At 40.7% G+C, this 9658-nt stretch overlaps 1 pseudogene; it reads right to left on the bottom strand.

Annotated features, from left to right (window-relative positions):
• Positions 1 to 7829: 7829 nt before the first annotated feature.
• LOC100943180 lies at positions 7830 to 8946 on the bottom strand (annotated as a pseudogene).
• Positions 8947 to 9658: the final 712 nt, after the last annotated feature.

Here is a 9658-nt window from a genome sequence, read left to right as displayed (position 1 = left end):
CATTTTACGTCACCATAATCAGTGTATGAGAATTCCAATTCCTACTTATACTTGACAATATTTAGAATGTTCAGTATTTTCAATTTTTGCTACTATCATATTTATGTAGTGGTATGTCATTGTGGTATCTATTTTTAATTCTTTTTTTTTTTTTCCAGTTTTTGGTCAGGGCTGGGTTTGAACCCGCCACCTCCGGCATATGGGGCTGGCGCCCTACTCCTTTGAGCCACAGGGGCCGCCCCTGAACTCAATTTCTGACATCTCAGCAATCCGTTTACGAATAAGATCTTCAGTTGTACCCGCCATGTTGTTCCTTGGGGGAGTTGATCTACTCTGGTTATTCATGTTCCCGGAGGGTTTTTTTTTGCTGATTCCACACCATGATTATTTTACACTGTCTGGCTAGATGAGCAGATAAGATGGAGTTGGGTTGGGGGCTTCTGGAGTAGTAATTAACCAGCCTTTTGCCTAAGAGCTGGGACTGGTGTCTGTACCTTTTCTCCTAGAGCTTTTCAAAGGACCCGTACAGTGATATAGCTTCAGACACTAGGGACCTGCTTGGTGTGGTGGGACTAAGTGGCTCTGTCTTGTTTTCAGCTGATCTCTGTTCTACCCTAGTGAATTAGTTACTCTGGGTTGAATTCTCAGCTGTAAATAAATAACAGCGATTAATTCACCCCACCCCACACAGGCAACAACTAGAAAAGGAAAATCAAACTTTCCCACAACCACACACCCAGGGTACCAATTTAGATAGTCCTTGGGTGATTGGCCCAGTTCAAGAGGTCCAAATCAATTGTTCCAGTCAGCACCGGTCTCAGGTTAGAGAGTTCAAAAGCTCTCCGGCAACTAGATAGCAGGGATCTGCTGACAGCTCAAGTATGACTAGCTCTGGTGCTCCGTGAGGTCAGATGGATCCACCCAGCAAATGAATTAATCTGGGAAGGTTGATATCCCCTTCCCCACCTTGCACCTCTGTCCCACCCAATCACTGGTAATCCCACAGGGTTGTGACCCAGTTCTCTCCAACAAGCAGATGGTCCAGGGGTTTGGGCCTGCCTGAATCACAGGGAGATCTATGTCTCCTTGGCCAGGCTACCACTCTCTGCCACTATTCAGCAGGGGGACCTGAGGCCTGACAACCTCAGGTTCTTAATGGAGGATGAGGTAGTTCACTTAGCTCCAGCCCCAATGTTCAAATTTTATTTGCAGATACAGTAGGCTTTAAACCAACAAAAGTAAGCAAAGATAAGGATGGTCCCTTCATGTTTGTTAAGGGTAATATGCAATATGATGAGACTTCAATTATTAATATTTATGCACCCAACCAGAATGCACCTCAATCTTTATAAGAGATACTCTAATAGACAGGAGCAACTTGATTTCTTTCAGCTCCATCATACTCAGAGATTTTAACACTCCTTTGGCAGTGTTGGATAGATCCTCCAATAAGAAGCTTAGCAAAGAAATTTTAGATTAAACTTAACCATTCAACATTTGGATTTAGCATACATCTGTAGAACGTTTCATCCTAACAAAGCTGAATACACATTTTTGTCATCAGTCCATGGAACATACTCCAAAATTGATCACATCTTAGGTCACAAGACTAACCTTAGCAAATTGAAAAGAATAGAAATTATTTCTTGCATCCTCTCAGACTGTCATGTAATAAAAGTTGAACTCAGTAACCACAGGAATCTTCAGACGTATATAAACACATGGAAGCTAAATAACCTTATGCTGAATAAGTGGGTCAGAGACGAGATCAAGAAGGAAATTACCAAATTTTTGGAAGAAAATGATAATGAAGACACGAATTATCAGAACCTCTGGGATACCTCAAAGGCAGACCTAAGAGGGAAATTTACTGCAGGCCTTCCTCAAGAGAATGGAAAGAAAGGAATTTAAGAACTTAATGGGACATCTCAAGCAACTGTCAAAGGAGGAACATTCCAATCCCAAACCCAGCAAAAGAAAAAAAATAACCAAAATTAGAACAAAAATAAATGAAATTGAAAACAAAAGGATTATACAACAGATTAATAAATCAAAAAGTTGATTTTTTGAAAAAGCCAATAAAATAGATAAACCTTTGGCTAACCTAACCAAGAAAAAAAGATTAAAATCTCTAATTTCATCAATCAGAAATGGTAAAGATGAAATAACAACAGACCTCTCAGAAATTCAAAAAATCCTTAATGAATATTATAAGAAACTTTATTGTCAAAGTATGAAAATCTGAAGGAACATGACCAATACTTGGAAGCATGCCACCTTCCAAGACTTAGCCAGAGCGAAGTGGAAATGTTGAACAGGCCTATATCAAGTTCTGAAATAGCATCAACTATACAAAATCTCTCTAAAAAGAAAAGCCCAGGACCACATGGCTTTACATCAGAATTAAACCAAACCTTTAAAGAGGAACTAGTACCTATATTACTTAACTTTTTCCAAAATTTAGAAAAAGAAGGAATACTACCCAACACATTCTATGAAGCAAACATCACCTTGATCCCCAAACCAGGAAAAGGCCCAACAAGAAAAGAAAATTACCAATATCACTAATGAATACTGATGCGAAAATATTCAACAAGATCCTAGCAAACATAATCCAGCAACATATCAAACAAATTATACACCACGACCAAGTGGGTTTTATCCCAGGGTCTCAAGGCTGGTTCAACATATGTAAAACTATAAATATAATTTATCACATAAACAAATTTAAAAACAAAGACCATATGATTCTCTCAATTGATGTAGAAAAATCTTTTGATAATATCCCTTCATGATCAGAACACTTATGAAAATTGGTAAAGAAGAAACATTTCTTAAACTGATAGAGGCCATTTACAGCAAACCCATAGCCCATATAAAGTATTGAATGGAATTAAATTGAAATCATTTCCATTCAGATCAGGAACCAAGCAAGGTTGCCCATTGTGTCCATTGCTCTTTAACATTGTAATGGAAGTCTTAGCCATCACAATTAGGGAAGAAAAGGCGATCAAGGTTATCCATATAGGGTTAAAAGAGATCAAACTTTCACTCTTTGCACATGATATGATTGTATATCTGGAAAACACCAGGAATTCTACTACAAAACTCATAGAAGTCATCAAGGAATATTATAGTGCTCAGGTTACAAAATCAACACTCATAAATTGGTAGCCTTTATATATACCAACAACAGTCAAGGTGAAAAAAAATCAAGGACTTTATTCCATTCACAGTACTGCCAAAGAATATGAAATATTTGGGAGTTTACCTAACAAAGGATGTGAAATATCTCCATAAAGAGAACTATGAAACTCTAAGAAAAGAAACAGCTGAAAATGTTAACAAATGGAAAAACATACCATGCTCATGGCTGGGAAGAATCAACATTGTTAAAATGTCCATACTACCCAATGCAATATATAATTTTAATACAATCCCTATTAAAGTACCACTGTCATACTTTAAAGATGCTAAAAAAAATACGTTGTTTGATATGGAATCAGAAAAAACCTCGAATAGCCAGGACATTACTCAGAAATAAAAACAAAGTAGGATGAATCACACTATCAGACCTCAGACTATACAATAAATCCATAGTGATCAAAACAGCATGGTACTGGCACAAAAACAGAGAGGTAGATGTATGGAACAGAATAGAGAACCAAGAGATTAACCCAGCTACTTACCGTTATATGATCTTTGACAAGTCAATTAAAAACATACAGTGGGGAAAAGATTTCCTATTTAACAAATGGTGCTGGGTGAACTGGCTGGAGACCTGCAGAAGACTGAAACTGGACCCACACCTTTCACCATTAACTAAGATAGACTCTCACTGGATTAAAGATTTAAACTTAAGACATGAAAACATAAAAATACTAGAAGAAAGTGCATGGAAAACTCTTGAAGAAATTGACCTGGGCAAATATTTTATGAGGAGAATACCCCCCCTCCAGGCTAATTGAAGCAGCATCAAAAATACACTACTGGGACCTGATCAAACTAAAAAGTTCCTACACAGCCAAGAACACAGTACGTAAAGCAAGCAGACTGCCCTCAGAATGGGAGAAGATATTTGCAGATTATGTCTCTGACAACCATTTAATAACTAGAATCCACAGAGAACTCAAACTTATTAGCAAGAAAAGACCAAGTGATCCCATCTCAAGGTGGGCAAGGGACTTGAAGAGAAACTTCTCTGAAGAAGACAGGCACATGGCCTACAGACATATGAAAAATTCTCATCATCCTTAATCATCAGAGAAATGCAAATCAAAACTACTTTGAGATATCATCTAACTCCAGTAAGATTAGCTAACATCACAAAATCTCCAAACCAGAGATGCTGGCATGGATGTGGAGAAAAGGGAACACTTCTATACTGCTGGTTGGAATGCAAACTAATATGTTCCTTTTGGAAAGATGTCTGGAGAACACATAGAGAACTAAAAATAGACCTGCCATTTGATCCTACAATTCCTCTACTAGGTATATATCCACAAGACCAAAAATCACACTACAACAAAGATATTTGTACCAGAATGTTTATTGCAGCCCAATTCTTAATTGCTAAGTCATGGAAGAAGCCCAAGAGCCTATTGACCCACGAATGGATTAGTAAATTGTGGTATATGTAAAGCATGGAATATTATGCAGCCTTAAAGAATGATGGAGACTTTACCTCCTTCATGTTTACCTCCTCCTTTCATGGATGGAGCTCGAACATATTCTTCATAGCAAAATATCTCAAGAATGGAAGAAGTATCCAATGTATTCAGCCCTACTATGAAACTAATTTATAGCTTTCACTTGAAAGTTATAACCCAATTATAGCCCAGGAATATGGGGAAAGGGGAGAGGGAGGGGAGGGGCGTGGGGAGGATGGGTGGAGGAAGGGTGATTGGCGGGACCACACCTATAGTTCATCTTATAAGGGTACATGTGAATCTTTCTAAATGCAGAATATACGGTGGCACCTGTGGCTCGAGGAGTAGGGCGCCAGCCCCATATACCGGAGGTGGTGGGTTCAAACCCAGCCCTGGCCAAAAACTGCAAAAAAAAAAACAAACCCAAAAATAAATGCAGAATATAAATGTCTTAACACAACAACTAAGAAAATGACATGAAGGCTATGTTAACCAGTTTGATGAATATATTTCAGATTGTATATAGAACAAGCATACTTTACCCCATGACTGCATTAATGTACACAGTTCTGATTTAATAAAAAAAAAAAAAAAGAAAAGAAAATGAACACTACCATTTCTAGACATCAGGGCTGGCCTGTAATTCCAGCATTTTCGGAAGTCAAGGCGGGAGGATCGCTTGAGGCCAGTAGTTCAAAACCAATCTGGGCAACATAGTGTGAATTCCATATCTATAAGAAATAAGAAAAATTAGCTGCGTATGGTGCCATACTACTATAGTTTGAATAGTCAGGATGCTACGGCAGAAAGATCACTTGAGCCCAGAAGTTTGAGCCTGCATTGAGATATGATTGTGTCATTGCACTCCAGCCTGGGTGACAGAGGAAAACCCTAACTTACAAAAGAACAAAATGACTAGGCATCAGATAACTCACATATATAATCAGTGTCAAAGCACAAATACAATTGGGACATACTCTTTGATAATTTTCAGTTCAAGTCTATAATATGGAATCAATACATTAAATTGTTAGGTTACACAAAGGGTCCCTATACACTATCAAGTATACAAGTAGCTCTATAAAATGAAAACACCCTGGTATCCTAAATTTGACTTAAGTCAACATTAGATTTTATTAGCAATAATTCCATTTGCCCAAAGGGTAAAAAGGTAAATAGCAATTGCTTTTCTATTTTAACTAATGCCCTTTTTCTCCTTTACTAAAATTTCCTACAGCATTCAGAGGCATTAAAAATGATTCCTTTTGAACAAAGCATGGTGGTGTGAGCCTATAGTCCTAGCTACTCAAGAGGCTGAGGTTGGAGGATTGCTTTAATTTGAGACCAGCCTAAGCAAGAGCAAGACCCCCATCTTCCAGTAATTCACCAAAATGACAAACACAAAGAGAAAGAGGAGAGGCACCTGATACATGTTCTCTAGGACTTTCAGAAAACATGGAGCTGTTCCTTTGGCCACATATATGTGAATCTACAAGAAAGGTGATATTGTAAACATCAAGGGAATGGGTACTGTCCAAAAAGGCATGCCACACAAATGTTACCATGGCAAAACTGGAAGAGTCTACAATGTTACCCAGCATGCTGTTGGTACTGTTAACAAACAAGGTAAGGGCAAAATTCTTGCCAAATGGATTTATGTTGGTATTGAGCATATTAAGCACTCTAAGAGCTGAGATAGCTTCCTGAAACGTGTGGAGGAAAATGATCAGAAAAAGAAGGAAGCCAAAGAGAAAGGTACCTGGGTTCAACTGAAGCACCAGCCTGGTCCACTAGAACCCATTCCCTATGAATTCATGGCATAATAAGCATATAACATAGCACACAGAAGTACCAGTGGACCCATGTTTTTAGGTGCAAGAACTTATTTATTCCCCTTGAGGTCATGGCATAATAGGTGTACAGCATAGCACACAGGATAACCAATAGACCCCAGGTAACAGTAATACAAAGTGCTGGAACCTATTACCCATGAATTCAAAAGTCAATCAATGCTTTGTCACATTCAATGGCAAGGTGCCTCCCTGAGCTACTGGAACGTCTTCCCTGTGAATTCATGGCATGGTAGATAAAAATAATAGCCTACTGCTACTGTAAAAACATTTTTTGTTCATTCACTAAAAGTGTGATTTTTTTTTCTCCAAAGAAGTATTAAAGCAAATTTTAGTGTGTCCTAAAAAAAAAAAAAGAAAGAAAGAAAGAAAGAAACAAAGAAAAGAAAACAAAACTGAAATAGAAACCTAAATAAAACCAGGGGCAAACAACAGTGCAATGCGAAGCGAGGAGGTCTTGCCTATTAATTGCACACTCAGATGTCATTTGAAGAGCAGAAGAAAGCCCACTGCCCCAAAATCATCTTTCTGGCAGCCTGTCAATGATGCCTGAAAGTATGCCACTGGAAACTCATTACTTTGAGTCACTGACAAATTGCCCAGTTAAAAAACAAATATCCCTCCTAGACTTCATTTCCTTTTCTTGATCTGGTTACTAGATTGGCAGATCAGAGAATGTGATAGCTATAGTAGATTTCATTTCATTCAGTCATTGGACAGAGTTTACCATAATGCCCTTGCATATGAGATGGCAAAATATAAGCTGAATGCTCAAGCTGTTTGTGGAGATGAGCCTGTAACTAGTTGAACAACTGTAGCCAAAGAAGTGAAGGAAGAAGGGAAGTTCCAGTAGAAAGCCAAAAGACCCTATTTGGGACCATTTCTTGTTTGGCTCATTCATAATTTTGCTCTCTATAAACAAGAACTTTTAAAACTATCAGAGCAATCTAGAGACAGAATGGCTGCCTTGGGGAGCAATAAGCACCAGGCACTGAAGGATTCATGCCAACTTTGAAGAAATCTCTACTCAGTAGTCAAGCAGTAGAGAGCCCCCCCCCTTTTTTAGAGACAGTCTCACCTTATCACCCTTGGTAGAGTGCTATGACATCACTGCTCACAGCAACCTCCAACTCCTGGGTTTAGGCGATTCTCTTGCCTCAGCCTCCCAAGTAGCTGGGACTACAGGCGCCTGCTACAACACCTGGCTATTTTTTGTTGTAGTTTCGCTGGGGCTGGGTTTGAACCCACCACCCTTGGTATATGGAGCTGGCACCCCACCCACTGAGCCACAGGTGCTTTTTTTTTTTTTTACAGGCTTGATGATATTTATTCTTCACCTTGATTGCCCTGGCCTCAACTGAGAGTGGGGTTTGATGCTGGGGGAGATTTCCTCTTGGTTACCTTCCTGGTTTGTAAGGGCTTGGCCGGAAGCTTCTTGGCCTGGACCAAGTTCTTCTCCCTCTTCCTAGACAAGAAGATTCAACATCCTCACTGGAGGGGTTCTCCTGTCCCCGGTCATTGTAACTATCCTCACTCTCCAGCTCTTCCCAGATTTCTGGGCTGGACTCAGACATCCTGGCCAATTCTCTTGGATTTAATGACGGGCTCAGGTCTGGAGGTGAAGACTCGGATTCAACCGGGCTTTTCTTCTTAGTCAACTTGCCCTTCTTGCCTTTTTTCCTCAGTTTTATCTTCTCATCCATCTCCTCCTCTTTATCTTTCTCTTTTTCCTTTTTCTTCTTTACTTTCTTGATCACCTTGTTGCACTGGCTCTTTCCTATGGGGCTGTCAGAGCGCCAGATGATGATGGGCGCTGAGTCAGGGGTACCAGTGACTGTGATGATGGCTGGGTCAGTGGGTGTGGCAGTGGGCCCCACCTGGGTTAGGACAGAAGGCTTGTTTTCCTCCTCCTCTTCCTTGTCATCTGCCCCACACTTATGGCGGATGGGGTGGTGGATCACTGCTACAGAGATAGGCCTGTAGCTTTTGCACCAGCCATACCAGAATTGCTCCACACACGCCTCCTCTGGGATGAGCTCCAAGCAAGTGGATAGGATGATGTTAAAGCAGGTCAGGGTTACACCTCGGGAGCAGGTTGGGTTTGCATCTCAGGAGCTGCTGCTATTTGCCTTCTCTGAGCATTCCTGCAGCCTAAAATCACAGTTGCAGTGGCTGGCAGAGTACAGGTGCAGGCTGTGGTGGCCACAGTCAGAGGTGAAGGGGTAGATGATGTGCCCAGTACACTGCTTGTCAGTCTCCTTCAAGTCACTTTCAGAGGAGAAAGTAGACGTGTCAGTGTTGGATGCCACACCAGCCAGCAGAGGTCCTCTCTGCCAGCTGGGTAACCTGTTTACATCATTGTTCCGGCTCTTATCACAACTGCTAGGCTTACACTCAGTCTTTTCCTTGGTCTACCTTTCAATTCTTAGTGTTCTCCTGACCCACATGGCTCTCAGCCTCGTTGTTCATCTCTACAAGACTCTTCCTCGCAGAAGTCCAACCCTGAACCTCAGCTTGGCTGAGCCCTCCGGCCAACTGTAAATCCCAGTCTCAGCTTCGCCCAGTCTAGCCCCTAACTCTGCCTCATGCTTGCCCAGGCCCCCCACTTGCCTCCCCAATTCCCGCTCTAAGCTGCATCATCTCGTGAGGCCCCTTTGCTTTTTCTTTTCTTTTCTTTTCTGCAGTTTTTGGCTGGGGCTGGGTTTGAACCCACCATCTGTGGCATATGGGGCCGGTGCCCTACTCCTTTGAGCCACAGGTGCCAACCCTGGGAGGCCCCTTTTAAATCAGTGTAATGTGAGCCCAAGAGTTTGAGTTTGCTGTGAGCTATGATGATGCCACGGTACTCAACCCGGGGTGACAGAGTAAGACTCTGTCTCCAAATGAATGAACGAGTGAATAAATAAATCAGTGTAACGTCATGAATCAAGCATGAATTTTGAAGTTAAAAGACCTTGGTTCAAATCTCAGCTTCACCACTTACTAGTGATGTGACCCTGTGCAAGGCATTTAACCATAATGATTTCAAGTTCCCTGTCTGGAATCTGGGAATCAAAATATCCACCTTGCAGAAAATGCTGTGATAATGTCATATGTAAAACCATCTAGCACAGTGCTTGACACACTGTAGGTGATCAGTAAACAGTAGTTATTATACTG

Source organism: Otolemur garnettii, unplaced genomic scaffold (genome assembly GCF_000181295.1).
Source record: "Otolemur garnettii isolate 467f Iridium unplaced genomic scaffold, OtoGar3 scaffold00155, whole genome shotgun sequence".
Classification (NCBI taxonomy): domain Eukaryota; kingdom Metazoa; phylum Chordata; class Mammalia; order Primates; family Galagidae; genus Otolemur; species Otolemur garnettii.
This window is presented reverse-complemented; position numbering and strand designations above follow the sequence as displayed.